Raw genomic sequence first — 22,217 nt, forward strand, 5'->3', positions numbered from 1 at the left:
AGAACAGTGAAGCGAACCGCAGCAGGAGGTCCCGGCAGCCCTGGCGTTGCTCTGGGGTGAGGGCATCGGAGAGCCGGACCCCGTCCACGGAACCGTCATTCTCCTGAGTCGTCAGGAGATCCGGGAGGGGTTCGGAGTCCTCCTCTGCCCCACTGTCCGTAGCCATCAGGAGGCTGAGTTCTGAGCGCACAAAGTGTGGTTTGAGTCTGTTGGTGTGGAGGACCCGAAGGGGGTTCCGGGGGGTCCCCATGTCGATGAGGTAAGTGACGGGGCTTTTGCGCTCGACCACCTTGAAGGGCCCCGTCCATTTATCTTGCATGGCACATGGTTCGGTGGGGGACATCACCCACACTTGTTGACCAGGTTCGAACTCGACGGAGGAGGCATTGTGATCATACCATCTCTTCATGTCTTCCTGGCTGGCCTCGAGGTTCGCCTTGGCCATCTCCCTGAAGCGCCGGGTCTGATTGCGTAGGGCCAGGAGGTACTTGAAGACGTCTGGAGGGGTCTTTAGGGGGGCCATCTCCCAACCTTCTTTGACTAGGCTGAGGGGCCCTCGCACAGGGTGCCCGTACAGGAGTTCGAAAGGGCTAAAACCGAGGGACTTCTGGGGAACTTCTCGGTAGGCGAAGAGGAGGCACGGGAGTAGTACATCCCACTGGCGACGGAGGGGCTCTTCCAATCCCCCAATCATCCCCTTGAGAGTGCGGTTGAATCGCTCCACTAGTCCGTTCCCTTGGGGGTGATAGGGGGTCGTGAATCGGTAGGTGACCCCGCACTGTTGCCAGAGGGACTTCATGTATTTTGAGATGAAGTTCGTGCCTCGGTCGCTGACGACTTCTCGGGGGAAGCCCACCCGGGAGAAGATCCCCATTAGGGCCCGGCCAACCACCGGAGCTGTTACAGTTCGTAGAGGCACCGCCTCGGGGTAGCGGGTGGCGTGATCCACCAGTACCAGGATGAACCTATGTCCTTGTGCCGTGCGGGGGTCCAGGGGCCCCACAATGTCTATTCCTACCCTCTCGAACGGGGTGGTGACCACTGGGAAGGGTTGTAGAGGGGCTTTCAGCTTACGGCCACTCTTCCCGCTGGCCTGGCACGTGGGGCAGGACCGGCAGTGGTTCAGGACGTCGTTCCGCATCTTCGGCCAGAAAAAGTGGGTCACTAGGCGACTGTAAGTTTTGTCTTGGCCCAGGTGTCCAGCCAGGGGGACATCATGGGCCAGGTTGAGCAGGAAGTTTCTGAAGCGGAGAGGTACCACCAGTACTCGACCGGCCCCTAGCTCTGCGATTCTCTGTTTGCTGTATAGCAGGTCCTTCTCCCAGTAGACCCAGTGAGTTCCGGTGGAGTCCCCTGCGCTCTGGGCGCTGGCTTGTTGGCGGAGTCCCTCGAGGGAGGGGCAGGTCTTTTGCTCCTGGCGGAACTGTTCTTGGGTGGGCCCCCCTTCTTGACGCCACTGAGCCAGGCCGGGGAAGTCCTGGGGTTGCGCGTCCCCTTCGGTCGTTGGTTCCGGGGGGTTGGCCTCGTCGTTGTCTTCTACTGGGGCGACCGGGGGCGGAGGTGCTGGCCATTCCGGTTCTTCTGGTCGGGGGACGGCACGGGCGGCCATGGACCGGGTGGTTACGCAGGCCCAGTCCGGGAGGCCCAGCATCCCCAGGTGCTCTCTTCTCTCGACGGTGGCCCACGGAGAACTCTCAAGGTCATTCCCCAGGAGGCAGTCCACGGGGGCATCATCCCGGACCGTCACTTTCAATAGGCCGGAGACCCCTCCCCATTCGAAGGGGACGCAGGCCATTTGACACAGACTTTCGGAATTGTCGGCTGAGCGGACGGGGCAGAGAATGTTCGGCAGGATCTGCTCGGGTTTCACCAGGTGACAGCGGACGGCCGTCACACTGGCGCCTGTGTCACGTAAGGCCTCGGCCCGATGCCCATTAATGGTCACCCACTGACCGTATTTCCTGGTGTTGGCGGGTAGGGGAGCCCGCGGGACTATGTCTCTTCCCCCTAGGCACGCTAGAACCATGGCGGCCGGTTCCCACTCTTGCTGGGCCGGCTCATACTCTTCCTGTTCCTCTGATAGTCGTTCTTCCCCCAGGGCTGCGGCAGCTACCTGGCGGGGCTTGGGCGTCTGGTTCTGCGGGCAGCTCGGGTCATTGGCGTAATGGCCGACTCGCTGGCATCGGTGGCACGTGACATTGGCTCGGAACCCTGGACGCATCGGGGGGTTTCCCCGGCCGGCCGGGGGCGGGGTGCTGGCCACGGGTGTTGCCGGGAGGGTGTCTCTCCCTCGCCCCTGGCCTCCTCCTCCTCCCCGAGGACGGTGCTGGCCTTGGTTGCTTCGGTTCTGCTCGTGTGGTCCTCTCCGGCCCACTCGGGTGCTTTCCCATCGGTCAGCTTCAGCGGCGAGCTGCCGGGGGTCAGTCAATTTACTGTCGAGGAGGTGCTGCCTGAGCTCGACGAAACAGTTGTTCGACAGGTGTTCCCATACCATAAGGTTAAAGAGTTGTTCGTAGGTCGTTACATGGCTCCCCTTGATCCAACCCTCGAAGGCTCGGCTGAAATAGTTTACGTACTCCACCCAAGTTGTACCCGGGATCCGGGTGCAATCTCTGAACCTCTGGCGGTACATCTCGGGTGTGAGGCCGTAGCGGGTGAGGAGGGCAGCCTTCATGTGGTCGTAGGACGACATTTGGTGATCTGGGAGCTGCAACAGGGCATCGCGACCTTCGTTGACGAACCTCCCCCATAGTCCGGCTCCCCAATCACTCCGGTCGATCCGGTGGGAGGTCATGGCGATCTCGTAGGCTTTGAACCACTGCTGTATGTCGTCTTCTCGGACATACTCTCGGACAACATCCTTGGGGATGTGGACTTTTTTCTCGGTTGCCCCTGGGGTGTGCGGTCGCTCAGGCACCCCCGGTTCTTTATTCTGTTTCCGAAGTTCTATTTCCGCCAGTTTGCGCTCGTGTTCGAGTGTTATTCTTTTTTCCTCAAGCTCTCTCTGTCTCTGTTTTTCTTCTCGTTCCTCTCGGAGCCGCAGATGCTCTAGATTTAGTTTCTGCTCGGCTAACTTTAGTTCACCGTCCATCTTGAGTCGTGCCATTTCCAACTCGTGTAATCTGGTCCTTTCTCTTTCCTGGATCTCCTCCTGCGAGAGGCCCGTTCCCCGCTCCTCGGGAGCCGTGGCGTTCCCCTCTGGTGCGACACTGTTTTGGACGGAGGATCCGGCGATCCCAGTTTCTGCCCACGACTCAAGGGCGCGCTTCAAATCATCTTTGGTACTCAGGCCGGTGGTAGCAATGCCTAGTTCCATGCAGAATTGTTTAAGTTCGCGGTGGCTATATTCTTCCAACTTATCCATTTGGAACTTTTCAGTGGAACCGCTATCTTTGGCTGACATCGTGGTTTTGTCGTGGGGTGAGCTACTCTCTGTACGATTACGCGTTGATTCGGATCGCGCCGCTGGCCACCAATGTTAGACGGACCGGGAGGGTCGGCCGAGGACAAGGGGAGAGGTCTCCGGGGAGAGCCGTCTCCAGCGATCGTACAGACAAATAACTTCCCCCCCACAGACAGATACCACACAAGGAGATGAGTTAGCGTTCTTTATAAGCACTTCTTAAGGTACGATGAAAAGGTACAAGGAGGTCTGGACTCAGGGGTCCCCTCGATTCAAGTCTCTCAAGATGGGAAAAGGGGGTAGCGGGACAGTCTGGTTACCAGTCTGGTAGTTGAGATGGTATGGTGGGTAGCTCACAATCCTCGAGCTTGGTGGTCTAGCTGGTACGGGCCGCGGCAGCGCCAGCAGGTCCCGGTGAAGATGGTCGATACACGGTCCGCGGCAGCGCCAGCAGGTCCCAGTGAAGATGGTCGATGTACGGTCCGCGGCACCGCCAGCAGGTCCCGGTGAAGATGGTCGTTACAACGGGCCGCGGCAGCGCCAGCAGGTCCCGACGAGGATGGATGTTGCAGAAGGCCGCGGCAGCGCCAGCAGGCAGGACGATGGTTCACAAGATAGGGCTACGGCAGCGCCAGTAGTCCGTCAAGGCTGAGTTCTCTCGGTGTCTCTCGACTCCAGGATACAACTGCCTTCCTGCTCCGGAGCTGCTCCAGTTATAGGGCACGCGCCCTTTGATGTCCGGACCCTCGCACTTGGAGGTCGGAGGGTCCGGGATGAAGGTGTCCAGACACTCAGCGGGGGGTGGAGCCGGTGCCTGGGGGAGCTGGAGGCGATCGTCACCTGGCGGGGGAGAGTCCTTGGCGCTTCGTTCTCCCATTGACCTGCCAAGTGGTCCGCTCACCTCCTGGGTGGATGGTGGTGCCGGGATGTCGGGGCCGGCCAGGCCCAGGGTTAGGGTCGGGGGGAGGCCACGCGGCCTCGTGGCGCAGGGCCCAAGATGGCGGCTTGACCCGGCCGAGGGAGCCGGTGGTGGCTTGGGCCCGTGATGCATGGAGGTCCGAGGGCAGGAGTTCCGTCGGGAGACGGGGTGCGGGTGATTCTCGTGGGTCACGCCTGGCGGGCCGGGGCTTGGGCCCTGTCATGCGGGGAGGGAGCAAGCCCTTCGTGTGGCCTGTCCAACAGTGATCCACACAAGTCACACCTCCCTCGACTTCCCCGGCTGTCCAGTTTTCTGAAATGCCTGGGTTTGGTAGGTTTCCCTAGATGCACGCCGAGCCCAGGACCAAAAATGCAGGTGACTCCCTCACAAAACCAAGTTTTTTTGTGATCGATAATTTTGAAGTCTCCACAATACGTTTTGGGCCATTTCATGCCAAGGACACTAGGCCTACCCACACAAGTGAGGTACCATTTTTATTGGGAGACTAGGGGGAATGCTGGGTGGGTGGAAGTTTGCCACTCTCTGCAGATTCCAGGACTTTTCATCACAGAAATGTGAGGAAAATGTGTGGTTTTTTTTACAAGGTTTGAGGTTTGCAAGATATTCTGGAAAACCGAACCTGGTGAGAGCCACACAAGTCACTCCATCCTGGATTTCCCTGGGTGTCTAGGTGTACAGGTTTGCTAGGTTTCCCTAGGTGCTGGCTGCACTAGGGCCTAAAATCCACAGCTAGGCACATTGTAAAAAAAAGGTCAGTGCCTAGTGGGTTTTCTGACCCTGTGGGGGGGGAATCGGGGGCTAATTTTCCCTGATATGACCCCAAGGGGGGGGGGGCAGAGAGACTATAGCCATTGTTTTTGGAGGGTAGGGGCATTGACATGTCCATTCTGGACAGCCCCCAGCCATGGGTATAAAAAAATCTAAATCCCTTGTGCATAGTGTGCTTTCTGCCCCCGGGTGGCAGATAAGGGGCTATTGCCCCCATCTGCCTCCCGGGGGAGGAAGAAAGACTGTGGCAATGTTTTTGGAGGGGGTGGGGACATTGGCATACCCATTCTGGGCAGCCCCCACCCAAAGTCAAAGATAGCTTTATTCGATTTCATAGAAAAAACCATAAAAGCACAATACATAAAAACAATCACACATTAATAAAAATAGGCAGATGGGTCCAGTTAAATACATCATAATAGGGCAATCTTATTAAACACAGAGTTGGAAAAAACTAGACCATGGAAGATCTGCATCTGATTGTATATTTTAAAAACTTAGATACAGCATAAATAGTCATTTCATCTTCCAGCATAAGCAGTTTTACGTAAGCTGGTCTACACTGCCTTAGACCCCACATTTTTAATAATGGAATTAAATGTCTCTTCCTCCCCCATGCATAAAATTTACAAAACAAGAGACTGTGTATTGTTGATTGCGCAGAGAGGTCATCGCATGGACATTTAATTAAATTTGTCGACCAGTTGTTTGTATCGGGGAATGTTATTAACCTATAATAACAATCGGTTCTCAAACGAGCCAATAACATTCTATCATAGCAAGTTTGATCAGGCGATAAATAAAACTGTAGACCGTGGCCCTGTAGGAGTAATTGATGTTGTAATACAGATTTTTTACTCCTTTCCTTAGACCACCGTTGATTCTCCAGGAAGACAAGGCAACGATCCTTAAGTTCCTTTCTCGAAATCATAGATAATGAGATAGGATTATTAAAATATCCTAGAAGTCCCATATTGGTCAAAAAGACCTTTACGTATTCAAGCCACTGGATATTTTTTGCTCTCTCAAGTTTTATGCAGTCAGATAAAACAGCTCTATTTAAGGAGGTAGCTGTTGAGGTCCATATCTTATGCCATAATAATAAAGGACTAATTTTAATCAAGTCAGATATGAATACTATATCTAATTCCTTATGGCAAACATATGTAGAAGTGGACTTGGGAACAGCTAACAAATACCGGAGGAAAATATTTTCCTTTACTTGGATTTCCCGGCAGTCTGCAATGCCCCAAATTCCAGCCCCATATGTAGCTGTTGATACGCATTTGGACTTATAAATATCCAGTAAGATACGGACGGGTCTACCTCCCAATTTATTTGCGAACTGTTTCAGTGCACCAATTGAGCGAGCGAAAGCCAAATTCCTAGTATTAACTGCTGTTGTCCATGTGCCCCTTTTGTTAAAAAGAATCCCTAAATAAGAAAAAGTATGTGTTAGTTCTATCTTAGACTGATTTAAAAAAGTATTACAAGAAACATTATTCATTGATGTGCAGCTCATGGTAAAAGTTTTCCCAATATTAATTTTTAGGCCCCTAGATGTCATAAAAGCTGAAAAACTAGTTATCGCCTTTTGGAGGCCTATTTGGGTTCTAGCCATGATAACCGCATCATCTGCGTATAATAGAATGGGAACGGCCTCGCCATTTATTTGGGGATAATCTACTTCCTGTTTTAATAAAAAATCCGCCACTCCGTTTATGTATAAATTGAAAAGAAAAGGAGCCAGAATGCATCCCTGTCGGACGCCTTTCATAGTTGTACATTTATTTGTACATTCCCCTTTTTTGCCAAAACGGACCTTTGCTCCTGCTCCTCGATACAACTCTTTAATAAAATTAAGAATGTTAAAATCAATATCAAGTGCAATTAAAGTAGCCCACAAAACCTCATGGCTTAAACAGTCGAAGGCTGAACTTAAATCGACAAAGGTCATGAAAAGGTTACCCTTTTTAGCTACCATATATTTTGCAGTTATTATAGCTAAATTGAGTCCTTGTTCGACTGTGCCTAATCCTTCCATAAAGCCATACTGGAATTTAGAAAGAATATTACTGTCTTTGGCCCATATTTGTAATCTATTTAGGATAAGTCTGCCTGCTACTTTCATCAAAGAATCAAGCAGCGAAATAGGCCTATAACATTTAGGGTCGTTACGGTCTCCCTTTTTAAAAATAGGGACAATTATCGCTTCCTGCCAAGTCAAAGGAAATCCCTTTTTATTGTAACAATTTAATGGATTGGTCTGGAGCGGGGCCCATAGGGAGATATTTTCCTTAAATAGATCTATAGGGATCCCGTCTGGTCCCGGTGCTTTGTTTTTTGAGCTTTCAGATAAAGCTAACTCCACCTCAGAGACAGAAGAAGAAATCTCCAGAGGGAAGCCAGCAGATGAAATGGGCACGCTATTGATCACCAAATTTTGACAGGTGTTTTGTGGACTAGGCAAGTCTTCCTTTTTATAAAGTTCAGTAAAATGATCTACCCAGACAGATTGTTCAATTGCCAATTCTACCACATCAGATTTTCTATCCATAAAAAACGGAGCGTTAACAGCTTTCCAGAACGCAGTATTATCTCTCAAAGTAGACGCCTTTACTAAAGCAGCCCAGGCATTTTCCTTAATCTCTAATTTTCGTTTGCGTAATGCAAATTTATACGCTAATCTGGCTGCTCTAATGTCTAATTGATTTCTAGGTGTTTTTTTAGAGATTGTTTCAGATTTGCATGTGCTTTACTGCATTCTGCAAACCAGCCCTCTGATTTGGATCCCCCCCCCCTTCTCTATGCGTTCCAGTCAAATTATTACATATTTGTATAGCGATCCTATGGAATGCATTAATGACCGCACTTGGGTCTGGGGAATCTTCCAAACAAGTCATAATATTACTATATTGGTCAGTAATTAGACTATGTAGAAAATTAGTAGGATCGACCATATTCCATTTTATTGCATATCCATTTTTTTTTGCCAAATGAATGGAATAGCAATACAGATTTTCTACTATGTTTGGTATAGTTCCGTTGCTCATTCCAACGTCAAAAATAGCGCTAAGGGGAAAGTGATCACTTATAACAATATCCTCTGTATTAAACGTGAGGATATTGTAGCAAAGGCTGGTAGTAGTTAACATAAAATCTATAGTAGAACGCGATCCATGGCCATTAAAAGTAGGTTGGAAACTAACCTGTGGATTACATAACTCGTTCACAAATCCCAAATTCCAATCATGAATTAAGGCATTAAATAAATTGCCCAGCGTAGAGTGCTCAAAATGAGTACAACAGACTCCTGATGAATTCGATAATCCGCACATACCCGTACTACTATATGGGCATAAATGACAATTAAAATCGCCTGTCAATATAATACACGTGTCTTTATGCTCCGCATCTGACCCAAAGTGTTATGAATTGTTTAGATCCTCCAAAACGCGTTTGAGGTATTCCTTTGGAATGTTATTATAAAAATTTACTAAAATAATTTGTCGTTTCCCTCCAAAAAGGAGAGAGAGGATCTGATAAAAGACATGGCCATCGTTAGTCAGGAACTTTGTAGACGCGTTTACGGTATTGGAAACGTATGTACAAAGACCACCCGAACATCTGCCCCTCCTGGACTGAACTGGGGACGTAGAGTATGTGCGATACCCTTCAAGATGGATCTCTTTTTGTTCCCAAGACTCTTGCAAACAGATAACATCATATTTATCAATAAAGTCTTGGAAAATAGGATCCATTATCTTATTTGAAAGGCCCGCTATATTCCATGATAACAAGGCCAACTTGCTGCGTTGGGCTTCTCCTAACGGCTCCATCATAGGGTGTTTATCGGTACTAGTGCCTAGTTTTAACTGTGTGGATTTTGCTCCAACACCCCTTCCTCGACAAATTAGAGATTGTTGGCTGGATAATACATATTCAGAGTCAGTATTTGTAAATCCTGGAAATTCTCTACTGAATGACACTTCTGCTAAGGGTCGTGGAGTAATTAACCTCACTTCTGTCTCAGGTTCCGGACTCTCAGATGTAATCCCTAAATTTACATTTGGTGGATGGTCTTCTCTTTTAGTTGACTCACTGGGATCCCCAGTGGAAACACCCTTAACAGCAACAGTCGAAGAGAGTCAATCGACCATTTCCAAACAGCTAAACCTATTATCAGTCGGTATTCCTCTCCAGATGTCCATGGGGCGTACTTCTCTGATTTTTTGCCAACCCCCTTCCCACCTGTCTGCTACTCTTTCTTGAGAACCTACCATTCCCCAGCTTCGATCAAAGGCTGGTTCGTGGCGGTTTCTGGGAGTGTAAAAAAAGGACAAGCGCTTAGTTGCAATACCTTCATAGTTATGCTGATTATCCCATGAGCATATGTAATCAACCGTACTCGGGTCATCAAAATTAACCAATATACAGTCCCCCACAATGTTTTTTTTGCCTTGCCCTACCCAAGGTACTCTACGCACCATTAGGATCTTGCTCGACCTGTTGGGGGGCAGTGGCCGTCTTAAATTGAGCCAATGCTGTACCTTGTTCTTCAATGATCCAGTGGGCTCCTCAACATCCTCCTTCAACTCTGGTACCCCGGTCAGGATCACCAGATAAGGGGTTGCTTCCGGAGGCAAGTCGATAGGTGGTTTCTGCGACGATGACCCCCCAGTGTAATTTCCCTTAGAGTCCGAAGCAATGTTTCTAGATGTACTAGCCTTCTGACTAATATTTTGAGTGGGTTTATTGACATTGGTAGATGACTTTGTCTCCAGTACGGTGGGATCAATTGTTATTAAAGACTCTTTCGGGGTTGGACATTTATTTGACAGCATACCCCCAGGTGGATTATTGTTAAGGGTTGGCTTCCTATCTCCATCCCTTTGTACCCCGGACTTACTCAAAGATTTAGTGAGAGCAGTCAATTCAGTTAACTGCTTTTCAATGCATTTCAATCTAGTCTCTAAAGGAGAGAAATGCAATTTAAGTAATTTACTCATATAATCTAAGAGTTTGTCCTCGGGCTCGGTGGCCGTGATAGTTAAAGGCATACTGGGGGAGACGTCTATACGTTCTATGTCACAAATGGCATTATTCATATCTGGCCGAGTACTACTACGAACAGCCTTTGATTGTTTATGGCCCCCCTCTTCAACACTTAAAAATGGCTCGCGGATCACCTTTTCCGCAGGCACTATCAGTTTCTGGCATTTCTTAAGATTCTTTACGCTTTTAGCTTTTCTTTTCTTGGGATTTTTTAAAGATTTTGGTATGGCGCCCTCTCTAGTCCCCCTCCACTGTAGATCAGTTGAGGCTTCTAACGAAGAATCATGTGAAGAGATCTAAGACTGATATAAATTCAGAAGCTGATACTGACAAGTCCACCGTATTTGGGAGACTATGTCGATCCGCCTGAGAACCAATGGGAACTAAGTCTTTGGTTTGTTTGGCTGGGGTTTTAACTGAAGCAATATGGCCCATAGATGAACGTTTTGCTAGAGCCAACTCCTGGGAAACTCTACGTTCCATGAGTGCGAGCCCTTGGTCGATAACAGAGTTAGCTCTGACAATGAAATTGTCCAAAGGGCCAGTTATACTGATTGAGTCCGTAGCCGTTTTGCTCCTGGTTCCTCTTGTGGTTGTCATGGTTACGGTGAGTAGCAAAGCGGCCAATTTACAGACTCATACAGTGGAGGGGTAATATTTACGATTACTGAATTTGAAAATGTTAAGGGGGTAGCCCGGTCCGGTCTTAATCGGTCTTTAACGGGCTTAAACGGGCCCGCCCTTGGCCCGGGCTTCGCCCGGCGCGCGTCCCGCGAGCGTCCCGCGGGGCGTGGTGATGATTGGTAGTTATAGTTAGACACGCCAATGGGAAGTGAGGGGAGTGTCTGGGAAGAGGCCTCAGGTGATGTTAGTAATGCCGCTGAAAGGCCTCGCAGTCCCTCACGCCCAAAAACAAGCACTGGCAATAGTCCGGTATCAATGGCAGAAACAGAGTCCCAAGCTCGAGCGGCACCCCACCCCTAAATTTACATTAAAAAAATCCCTGGTGCCTAATGTGCTTTCTACCCTCCCGGGTGCAAATGGAGGCTATTGCCCCCATATGTCCCGGGGGGGCAAAAAGACTGCAATTAGATTTGGGTGGGGGCATGTTCTTGCCCTTTCTTGGCATGCCCTCTGGTGCCAATCCCCAAGCAGAGATCCAATGGAAGGGGTACCATTGGAAAGGGGAGATTTTCCCCTTTCCAGTGATACCCCTCCAGTGTGCCTCGGTGCTCAGGGGGCTGAGATAGCCCATGAGCACTGAGGAAGTGAAACTGAAATGAGCCGATCTGCTCATTTCAGTTTCGGTTTCACTGAAATGACATCAGCGCGACTTGCACCCTGATCGTCAGTTCAGTGAAACATCAGAACTGCCCGCACCAGAAGGATTTCCTGTGCCATATGCACGAAGTCCCGAGAGCCGTCCGAAGCACATGAGCACTGTTGCGTCGGACGGCTTCCAGCTGTCCGAGGACCAAAGTGGTTAAAGTAATACTACTTAAAGTCCCTGAACATATAACAGGCCAACTAACACCTATCCCCATGTTTACTTGCAGAAACTAAAAGAGCCAACAGTGATCTCACCTGCACCTATGAGATAGCAACACACATACATACCTGAACACTCAACAATGACACATAGGGGCCGATTCCGATCCTGTAAAAAGGACCTACGAATTGTCGTACGGAGCGTTTTCTCCGTACGACTCGCACCCGGTAAACTGTCCCTAAAACCTAGGAAGTACGATTCGTACAGAAAGCCTATTTCCGTACGAATCGTACAAAAGACCGTACGTGTAAAAAATACCTACGATTCTGATCCGGAACAGCTTGTACGTGGCGTCCGGACGTATTCAGGCAGCGGTTTCCGGCCCAGCAAGTACGAATCGTCCCTACGTCACTCCGCACGGCCCTTTTTTTACGGGAGTCAAACACAGCCGGAAAAGCAGAGTTCGACGTGAACCCCTACGCAACGGAGCCCCGGTACGCGACGTACACACCATGAACCCCATCGTACGTGTCATCCCGGTCCTCTTGGTCTACGACCTGGTGCACCGCACCCGACGCACACTCCGCAGAAGGTGAGAACAACACCCAGGGGCCGGGGGGGGTGAGGGGCAGGAAACATACCCCATACACAAACCAAAACTTATAATATGTAGGCCATACATTATCACCAGGCTCTGGTCACTTGGGGGGGCTTGTCCAGCAACCCCTGCGTACCGCAACAACGGAAGTGGACGTGTACGGTGCGTACCACACGTACCCCTACGGCACCATTGCAACTCAGGTACAGACCGTACCCACGCATGAATGCGTGGGTACGGTGCATACCACACGTACCCCTACGGCACCATTACAACAGTGGTACGGACTGTACCCACGCATGAATGCGTGGGTATGGTGCGTACCACACGTACCCCTACGCCACCATTACAACAGTGGTATGGACCGTACCCACGCATGAATGCGTGGGTACGGTGCATACCACAGTACCCCTACGGCACCATTACAACTCAGGTACGGACCGTACCCACGCTTGAATGTGTGGGTACGGTGCGTACCACACGTACCCCTACGGCACCATTACAACACAGGTACGGACCGTACCCACGCATGAATGCGTTGGTATGGTGCATACCACACATACCCCTATGGCACCATTACAAAAGTGGTACGGACCGTACCCACGCATTTATGCGTGGGTACGGTCCGTACCTGAGTTGTAATGGTGCCGTAGGGGTACGTGCGGTATGCACCGTACCCACACATTCATGCGTGGGTACGGTGCATACCACACGTACCCCTACGGCACCATCACAACAGTGGTACGGACCATACACACGCATGAATGCATGGGTACGGTGCGTACCACACATACCCCTACAGCATCAGTACATTTTGGATACGAGGCATACACATGCCATGAATGTGGGCTTAGAGGACTCGCCCAGCATGTCAACATCATATTGGTGTGTGTGTAGGTCCAGGCCAGCAGTGTACAGCTCCAAGGGGGTGCATGGGTGGGTGCATATGACTCCCAGCAGTGTCCAGACATATGGGGGTGGGTGCATATCACTACCAGCAGTGTCCAGACATATGGGGGTGGGTGCATATCACTCCCAGCAATGTCCAGACATATGGGGGTGGGTGCATATGACTCCCAGCAGTGGACAGAGATATGAGGGGTGGGTGCATATCACTACCAGCAGTGTCCAGACATATGGGGGTGGGTGCATATCACTACCAGCAGTGTCCAGACATATGGGGGTGGGTGCATATGACTCCCAGCAGTGTCCAGACATATGGGGGTGGGTGCATATCACTACCAGCAGTGTCCAGACATATGAGTGGTGGGTGCATATCACTACCAGCAGTGTCCAGACATATGGGGATGGGTGCATATCACTACCAGCAGTGTCCATACATATGGGGGTGGGTGCATATGACTCCCAGCAGTGGACAGACATATGGGGGTGGGTGCATATAACTCCCAGCAGTGTCCAGACATATGGGGGTGGGTGCATATGACTCCCAGCAGTGGACAGAGATATGAGGGGTGGGTGCATATCACTACCAGCAGTGTCCAGACATATGGGGGTGGGTGCATATGACTCCCAGCAGTGTCCAGAGGTATGGGGGTGGGTGCATATCACTACCAACAGTGTCCAGACATATGGGGGTGGGTGCATATCAGTACCAGCAGTGGACAGAGATATGAGGGGTGGGTGCATATCACTACCAGCAGTGTCCAGACATATGGGGGGGTGTGCATATCACTACCAGCAGTGTCCAGACATATGGGGGTGGGTGCATATGACTCCCAGCAGTGTCCAGACATATGGGGTGGGTGCATATCACTACCAGCAGTGTCCAGACATATGGGGGTGGGTGCATATGACTCCCAGCAGTGTCCAGACATATGAGGGGTGGGTGCATATCACTACCAGCAGTGTCCAGACATATGGGGATGGGTGCATACCACTACCAGCAGTGTCCATACATATGGGGGTGGGTGCATATGACTCCCAGCAGTGGACAGACATATGGGGGTGGGTGCATATGACTCCCAGCAGTGTCCAGACATATGGGGGTGGGTGCATATCACTACCAGCAGCGTCCAGACATATGGGGGTGGGTGCATATCACTACCAGCAGTGTCCAGACATATAGGGTGGGTGCATATGACTCCCAGCAGTATCCAGACATATAGGGTTGGTGCATATCACTACCAGCAGTGTCCAGACATATGGGGGTGGGTGTATAATCAAAAGGGGGACAACAGAGCTAGTTATTTATCGAGGTCCTGTTTCCATGCTCCAAGGCAAGTAGATTAATATCAAAAAAGGGAAACAGTTCCTCTCTATGGGCCTGGGTAGAGGGTTACAATGACCTACTACACTATTACAAATGGTATCCGGGGGGATCTGCAAATCCAGATCGTAATGCCCTCACACACCTGTTAGGGTGTCATGCTTCATCATTGGGCGCTCCTCGTCGGACCGGCGCTGCAATGTCCGACGGGCCTGGTGGCATCTTTATCGGAGATCTTTTGATCTGTGAACGCCGTATGGTGAGTGCGGTGTGTGGGGCTATAAGAAAAACATTGTTTGGTGAAGGTGTAGATTGTGATTGTTAAAAAAGGCCCCTAACCTTTTTAGTTCACTTTATTAAATGGTCAAGGATGGGACTTTGTTAAAAACAGTGAGGCTACGTATGATAATTAAAGGTATTCTAGTAGCCATTGGTGGACTAAATCAGGTCAACATGTTTCGTGTCATGTGCTTCAAGGTCAAGCGACACTTCTTCAGGACCGGAATAATATGACCGCTTAGTTAACAGTCATGGGTGGTAAGTACCCTTTCAGAGGGATAGAATCCTCAGCTAGGGGTTATCCTAAAGGCATTCGTCCTGTGTAGATAAGGCCAAGGAGAAAAGAAAGGGATATGGATACCATCAGAATTCATGACTGTGATCTAATCAGCTGAGACAGAAAACAAGATCTCATCCAGACAAGAGACAGTATATCATCCAGATTAGGCCAAATGAGGCCGGTATCTATTAATAACAAGGGGATAATAAAAGAACTAACGCTAGGAGAACAATTAAAAGGAACATGGCATGAAAGAGTTCACAGCATGACATGACTAAAGTGACACAAATGTGGTAGGACCAAACAGTTACGGGGGGTAACGTTGTCAAGGACGAGAAAATAATCTTACCTCCTCTAGGTAGGGTGTGGAGCCTCATAGATGAGGGAAGACGACCCGACCAATTGAGCGGGTGTACTATATGACAGGGAGTAAAGGAGACATCAAGCCTACAACAAGATACTGTCAGCGGAGAAATTGCTGCATAAAACATACATGTATATACTGATACAGGTAGAAAAACTGTTAGATTGTTCGATTCTAATATATATCATCAATGACCATTGTACAACAGTAATTTGAACAAAAAACTTTATCAACAAGTGTACCCCTCAGAACATGCTGATCTGTCGATAATGGGGGGTTATATAGAAAATAACATGCATGGTTGCAAAATTGTTCACTAACGGACAAGCGACGGCATCCCACAAACCCCTGGTGCCACATACGTGCCAGCGTGAGTGGGAAGACCGGTGCATAGATAAGTAAAGATCCAGTGAGGGAGGGGTGAGTGTAAAGCGGGTACTGCTTGGTATCGACTGTGCGTGTCGTGCCGGCGGGGTGAGAATTCACTGACCGTACTCGTGAAGTAGTATGACAACGTTATCGAAAACCCGGACTGGGCGTGATACCGGGGGGGGGTTGGTTTTGGCAGACTCGCCGCGGACGGGTTGAAATTGAAGGCACTGGTGTGCCGTGCCAAGGAGAAAGTCAAGGTCTAGTTGTGCTCATATGATCCGGAGCCCGTAAATAATGGGAACCGAGGTTATGGCAGACTCGCCGCGGACGGGTTAAAAGTGAAGGCACTGGTGTGCCGTGCCAAGGAGAAAGTCTAGTTGTGCTCATATGATCCGGAGCCCGTAAATAATGGGAACCGAGGATCTTAACGGACTTTCGTGAAATATAAAAACAGAGTTACGGTCTAAGGGTATGTGGCCGTGACCGTGCCGAGAAATAGCGGGCCGACATGCTGCGGCTAGGCTACATGCACTCGTGTCTCGGGGAGTGAAGGAGGGAAGCGGAGTCAGACTTACCCTGAACGAGACGTGGGCTCGTCTTAGAACCTACTCGTCTCCATCTCACCTTGGTGTTACCGTAGGCGGTAGGATCCGGGTTATGAACTTTCAACCGGCGATCTAAATCTCGTGAGATTTAGCCGCCATTTTGTCACAAGACGAGATGCCTGACCCTGAATGGAATCTAAGGTATCGATCACAGAGATTATAAGCAGGCGGAGACTGCTATTAAAGAGCAGTTGAAGCAACATATTCTTATTTGCAAAAGGGGTCCTGATAAAAACATGGTACATAGTTGTAGATATCAACGGTCTAGACCCCAGGGTCGTGTGGATTAACAAGTTATGATTGGAGCAGATGTTCAAATCTAATTAGACGTGGAAGATGAATCTTATCGTTTTGCTGTGGTATTGACTTCTGTCCAAGGGATATCATCATTAAGACCTTGTCTGTGTGTAGAAAGGCGGAAAATCCACCTTTGTTCAGTTTCGAAGAGTTTTTGACTGGACCAAGCAGGGTTATTTTCAAGTACTGTCCAGTGTAATTCGTTAGCTCCATGTTGATTGGCAATGAAGTGGGTACTCATCTTAGTGGTGGTTCTCCCGCATCGTATATTACTCCGATGCTCCATGATCCTTGTTTTTACTGGACGTGTGGTCATGCCTATGTAACGAAGGTTGCATGGGCATGTGATCATGTAGACACAGTTCCTAGAGTTGCAGTTCGTGTGGTTTTTTTGCGTCCAAACTTTGCCTGCCTCTAGGGTGAGTTCTTTTGTTGCCTTAGTCAGGTTACATACTCCGCAATCTCCACATGGGTAGTGGCCCCTGACTGGAGTAGAACTCCAAAGGGTACCTTGAGCTGTTGTTTTAGTGGTTTTAGGGCGTGTGTGTACCAAGATGTCTCTGAGATTACTTGTACGTTTATTAGCAAACCTTGGTTTAGGTAAAGATAAAGTACCGGTGGTCAAGATCTTCCAATTTTTCGTGATGATTCTTTGTATTTTGTTGGATTCTGGTGTGTAAGTAGTAACACAGGTTATGATGTCCTCCGTCTCCTTCATTATTGGTTCTAACAATACCTCCCGGTTGTTGTTGAGAGCTCTTTTGTTAGATTTGTTGATGATGGTGGTGGGATAGTTGCGTGCCTTTAGATGGTTGCTAAGGATGGAGGCCTCCTTTTTGTAGTCACTGGTCTTGTCGCAGTTCCTGCGGAGGCGTAGGAACTGGCCAAAGGGGAGATTATCCCTGAGGGTCTTAGGGTGGTGACTTTCATACTGTAACAGACTATTCCGGTCCGTTGGTTTTCTGTAAGTGTGGGTAGATAGGGTCCCATTGTGCAATGTGATTGTCAAGTCCAGGAAATGTATTTCGGTTGGAGAAACTGATCTGGTGAATTTCAAATAGGGGTCCAAAGAATTCACCCAAGTGAAAAAGTTGTCACAAGTTTCTAGATCCCCTTTCCACATGATCAGGATGTCGTCAATATAACGCCTCCAAAGAATGATGTTATTGGAATAGGGGTTGGTCTTTTCAACATTGAGGCTTTCAAATTCTGCGACGTAGAGGCATGCCAAGCTCGGCGCAAAGGTGCTGCCCATAGAAGTTCCTTGGGTCTGGTGGAAGTATTGGTCTTTGAATATGAAGTAATTCTCACACATGGCGATGGTGGCACATTCCATTATGAAGGAGACTGGGGTGTGTGATGTCCACTCTTCTTTCAGAACCAAGAATCTTTCTGGAGGATATTGGCTTTAGGAAGGAATGGTCTCTTGTGGCGTGGAAGTGTACCAGGGACTGGCTGATATTGATTATAAATACAGCAAAACGCTTAGCTGACAAACTTTTGGTTGAAATAACAATTGCAGAAAACAATCTAAAAGCCTCAATTAACATCACGGCATTCAAAAGCAGACTTGCTGAAATCAATACAGAGATGGATGACCATAAAAATCATCTGATGCGACAAAAAATAACGAAATTGCAAAAAGATATCAAGAAATTTGATAAAGAAAAGGTGTATCCCTATACCAAGGATGACTACCAGATACCAACAGGTGAAGATTCATCCGACGGGAGCTCAGTGGAGAATAGATCTCGCACCTATTCAAACAGCAGTGGTTCCAGCAACGAGAGTAGGTCCAATTTCAGAAAAAACTGGGGACCACCACCACCTCCGCTCCTGGGCTTCCCTATGAATACCTACTATGGGCAACAAGCACCTTGGAATCCCATGTACCAAATGCCCCCACCAATGTACCACTACAACCAACAACAACAACCTTTTTTAGGAAGAGGCCGGGGCAGGGCAAGAGGCAGAAGACGAGACGGAGCATTCAAGCAAGTCCAGTGGCAAGACCCCCCGGCCCCACAGCAACAAGACCGGATGGAACTGAGATCCAGGAAGAACAACAGGACCTAGTGGTCAATCTATCCTCTAGAGTACTCACCCCGACGGAAAAGAAAGTACTAAACAGAGGTCTGGGTTTTGTTCCTACCCCACAACTGGATCGATTCCTTTTGCACAAAGAACTTCATAACTTCTTTCGGAAGATACGACTGCGAGCGTACTTTCAAGACAAGCCATCCGAGGAAACTACGGATACAGGCCTGCGTCCTCCCTCAACTTTCACCCCACATGATGGCATCACCCCGAATGAGATTTTAACTTTTGAGCAAGCAGTATCAAAAGAAGTGGAGAATGTCACCAGACCAACACAGTTTAATAACCTCTCAACAGTCGAGAGGACAGCATTGAAAGCCCTCAACGAAGATTCAACCATCACAATCAAAGCAGCAGATAAGGGAGGTGCGATTGTCATCATGGACACACCAGATTACGATCAGGAATGCCTACGACAACTCTCCCAAGTCAAATACTATACCAAGGTTGATGGAGACCCGACAGGAAGGCTGATGACCAAGATTAAGTCCATCGTAGAATCAGCCGAAACGCAGGGCTGGATTACCAGGAATGAAGCACAATTTCTGGTGAACACTCAACCCAGAACTCCTGCCTTCTACACCTTACCAAAAATTCATAAGGGAGTGAATCCACCCCCCGGTCGCCCTATAGTCTCGGGCATAGGGTCATTACTGGAACCCCTCAGCAAGTTTTGTGACCATTTCCTTCGTCCATTGGTCCAACGGATACCCTCATATCTGAAAGACAGTAGGGACGTCCTCAATCTATTGGCTGATACTACCATGAGTGGAGAGATCGATCTCATGATGACACTGGATGTAGAAGCTCTCTACACGAATATTCCCCAAATGGAGACACTGAGGGTTATTGAAGAGCTCCTTCTGAAAGAAGAGTGGACATCACACACCCCAGTCTCCTTCATAATGGAATGTGCCACCATCGCCATGTGTGAGAATTACTTCATATTCAAAGACCAATACTTCCACCAGACCCAAGGAACTTCTATGGGCAGCACCTTTGCGCCGAGCTTGGCATGCCTCTACGTCGCAGAATTTGAAAGCCTCAATGTTGAAAAGACCAACCCCTATTCCAATAACATCATTCTTTGGAGGCGTTATATTGACGACATCCTGATCATGTGGAAAGGGGATCTAGAAACTTGTGACAACTTTTTCACTTGGGTGAATTCTTTGGACCCCTATTTGAAATTCACCAGATCAGTTTCTCCAACCGAAATACATTTCCTGGACTTGACAATCACATTGCACAATGGGACCCTATCTACCCACACTTACAGAAAACCAACGGACCGGAATAGTCTGTTACAGTATGAAAGTCACCACCCTAAGACCCTCAGGGATAATCTCCCCTTTGGCCAGTTCCTACGCCTCCGCAGGAACTGCGACAAGACCAGTGACTACAAAAAGGAGGCCTCCATCCTTAGCAACCATCTAAAGGCACGCAACTATCCCACCACCATCATCAACAAATCTAACAAAAGAGCTCTCAACAACAACCGGGAGGCATTGTTAGAACCAATAATGAAGGAGACGGAGGACATCATAACCTGTGTTACTACTTACACACCAGAATCCAACAAAATACAAAGAATCATCACGAAAAATTGGAAGATCTTGACCACCGGTACTTTATCTTTACCTAAACCAAGGTTTGCTAATAAACGTACAAGTAATCTCAGAGACATCTTGGTACACACACGCCCTAAAACCACTAAAACAACAGCTCAAGGTACCCTTTGGAGTTCTACTCCAGTCAGGGGCCACTACCCATGTGGAGATTGCGGAGTATGTAACCTGACTAAGGCAACAAAAGAACTCACCCTAGAGGCAGGCAAAGTTTGGACGCAAAAAAACCACACGAACTGCAACTCTAGGAACTGTGTCTACATGATCACATGCCCATGCAACCTTCGTTACATAGGCATGACCACACGTCCAGTAAAAACAAGGATCATGGAGCATCGGAGTAATATACGATGCGGGAGAACCACCACTAAGATGAGTACCCACTTCATTGCCAATCAACATGGAGCTAACGAATTACACTGGACAGTACTTGAAAATAACCCTGCTTGGTCCAGTCAAAAACTCTTCGAAACTGAACAAAGGTGGATTTTCCGCCTTTCTACACACAGACAAGGTCTTAATGATGATATCCCTTGGACAGAAGTCAATACCACAGCAAAACGATAAGATTCATCTTCCACGTCTAATTAGATTTGAACATCTGCTCCAATCATAACTTGTTAATCCACACGACCCTGGGGTCTAGACCGTTGATATCTACAACTATGTACCATGTTTTTATCAGGACCCCTTTTGCAAATAAGAATATGTTGCTTCAACTGCTCTTTAATAGCAGTCTCCGCCTGCTTATAATCTCTGTGATCGATACCTTAGATTCCATTCAGGGTCAGGCATCTCGTCTTGTGACAAAATGGCGGCTAAATCTCACGAGATTTAGATCGCCGGTTGAAAGTTCATAACCCGGATCCTACCGCCTACGGTAACACCAAGGTGAGATGGAGACGAGTAGGTTCTAAGACGAGCCCACGTCTCGTTCAGGGTAAGTCTGACTCCGCTTCCCTCCTTCACTCCCCGAGACACGAGTGCATGTAGCCTAGCCGCAGCATGTCGGCCCGCTATTTCTCGGCACGGTCACGGCCACATACCCTTAGACCGTAACTCTGTTTTTATATTTCACGAAAGTCCGTTAAGATCCTCGGTTCCCATTATTTACGGGCTCCGGATCATATGAGCACAACTAGACTTTCTCCTTGGCACGGCACACCAGTGCCTTCACTTTTAACCCGTCCGCGGCGAGTCTGCCATAACCTCGGTTCCCATTATTTACGGGCTCCGGATCATATGAGCACAACTAGACCTTGACTTTCTCCTTGGCACGGCACACCAGTGCCTTCAATTTCAACCCGTCCGCGGCGAGTCTGCCAAAACCAACCCCCCCCCGGTATCACGCCCAGTCCGGGTTTTCGATAACGTTGTCATACTACTTCACGAGTACGGTCAGTGAATTCTCACCCCGCCGGCACGACACGCACAGTCGATACCAAGCAGTACCCGCTTTACACTCACCCCTCCCTCACTGGATCTTTACTTATCTATGCACCGGTCTTCCCACTCACGCTGGCACGTATGTGGCACCAGGGGTTTGTGGGATGCCGTCGCTTGTCCGTTAGTGAACAATTTTGCAACCATGCATGTTATTTTCTATATAACCCCCCATTATCGACAGATCAGCATGTTCTGAGGGGTACACTTGTTGATAAAGTTTTTTGTTCAAATTACTGTTGTACAATGGTCATTGATGATATATATTAGAATCGAACAATCTAACAGTTTTTCTACCTGTATCAGTATATACATGTATGTTTTATGCAGCAATTTCTCCGCTGACAGTATCTTGTTGTAGGCTTGATGTCT

The sequence above is a fragment of the Triturus cristatus genome, chromosome 11, assembly GCF_964204655.1.
Source record: "Triturus cristatus chromosome 11, aTriCri1.1, whole genome shotgun sequence".
Taxonomy (NCBI): Eukaryota; Metazoa; Chordata; class Amphibia; order Caudata; family Salamandridae; genus Triturus; species Triturus cristatus.